The sequence below is a fragment of the Seriola lalandi genome, unplaced genomic scaffold (genome assembly GCF_002814215.2).
Source record: "Seriola lalandi dorsalis isolate HSWRI2012SDOR001 ecotype SW California unplaced genomic scaffold, Sedor1 jcf7180002051943, whole genome shotgun sequence".
In the NCBI taxonomy this organism is placed as follows: Eukaryota; Metazoa; Chordata; class Actinopteri; order Carangiformes; family Carangidae; genus Seriola; species Seriola lalandi.
Window position 1 is genome coordinate 3092 of NW_019522496.1, and position 1661 is coordinate 4752.

A 1661-nucleotide genomic window follows, 5' to 3' on the forward strand; every position below is an offset into this window, starting at 1 on the left:
GGCAAAGAGGAGGAGTGTGTGTGGAGCTGAGACTTTAGTCCTTAATAAAATATAAACAGGTGAGTTATATAAACAGGTGTCATGAAGGAGGAAATTAACTCTAGAGACCAAAACTGTTGTCGTACCAGGCTGTAAACATGTTTATTTCTGCTGTAAGGTTGGACATTTTAGCATGGGAGTCTATGTGGATTGACTCTCTGTTGGAGCCAGACTCTAGTGGTCATTAGAGGAACTGCAGGTTTTAGCACTTCCTTTTTCAGCCCCGTAGGTTGATGCTAATTAAAAACCTACCGAGTGCTGCAATTTACTTCAAAATGTGTAATGGGGTGGGGGGGTTGGAATCATGTTTCTGTGAAAGTGTGAGAGTCGCAACACCTGTAACACGACACACCTGTGAACCTGCTTGCAAACACTGTCCTCAGCACTGTTGTTGCAAGTCTGGGTGACACACAGTTGTTCTAAGAGACATTTGCTCTGTGGGGTGGTTTCACACTGAATATATTTGTTTGCGGCTTCTCCTCTTCCTCCTTTTTCGAAGACTTGTTCAAATAAGGATATAAAGCAATTGTGAGAGTAATCGGACCGGTTAGGCCATTGTCTCTCTGTCCTCCATAAAAATAAAGTTACTTCCTCCTAACACTGTTCACTGCTGCAGCACCTTCACCGAACACTGAGAAAAAACCAAGAGGACTCATCGGCTTCGGAGCATCAATCAGACATCTTCTTCTACCAAATCAGGTACGTGAAATAAAGCTGCAAAGTTTAACTAATGATTATTTCCCTTATGGATTCATCTGCTGAGGATTTCCTTGATTGAGAGTTTCAGGAAACAATGAAAAATACAAGTTTACATCTTAAAATGATTATTTTTTATGACTAACAGTCAAAAACTTAAAGACACTGTGTGTATAATGTAAGAAATGTCTGATCATCACATCATATGTACAATCAGCTGATCATTTACACTCTAAATGGACAAGGAGATGTCCTTTGTGTCAGTTATTGAGCAGGATTTATACAAACACAATTTCCCAACTTTTCCGGAAATAAAGATATTAATGTGTATATTTATTTTTGTAGGTTGTTAGACCCAGCACATCCTGCTGACAACAGAAATGAAGTTGAGTTATTTATTCAATGGCCTTTGTAGAAATATTCATCTTATGTGTTATGTGCACATCCTATGTGTTAAATGGGCTGAGGACGGTCAACTAAAGCTATTTCTTTAGGATTTATATTTTTTTATATTTACAGTTTGTCTTATAAGCCATTAAAACTCCATATTTTCTTCTTCTTCTATGTCTTATTTTAGTGTTGAACCATAAGAAGATATATTTGTGGTTTTAAGAACCAAAAACCATCTCAGTGTAGTTTTACATCTCCTCTCTCAGGCTTCTCTCTGCAGCTCTAGTGACAACAGGTCTGTGAGCCAATCAGAAGAGAGGAGGCTCTGAGCCGCGCTTCTGATTGGCTCACTGTTTTCTGAGTGATCCAATAAAAATATAGCAGATTTCAGGTAAAAACACTCAGAGAAACCAAATCCTGCAAGGTTTGGATGGTGGGTCCAGGTGGGCGGGGCTTGGTGACTGATTTGTTGTGACATCACAAAGTTCCAGAAGTCCTGACGGCTGGTTTTAAGGCTCAGTTTCTGAATACAGGCT

General features: G+C 39.4%; 1 protein-coding gene across 2 annotated transcripts in view; it reads left to right on the forward strand.

Annotated features, from left to right (window-relative positions):
• The first annotated feature begins 596 nt into the window (after positions 1-596).
• Positions 597-1661, forward strand: part of LOC111649749 (uncharacterized) — a 2421-nt gene continuing 1356 nt past the window's right edge. For both annotated transcript variants that reach the window (XM_023399452.2, XM_087172067.1), the window contains exon 1: positions 597-738. The gene's annotated coding sequence lies outside the window, so the exon portion shown is untranslated. The remainder of the gene's footprint in view (positions 739-1661) is intronic.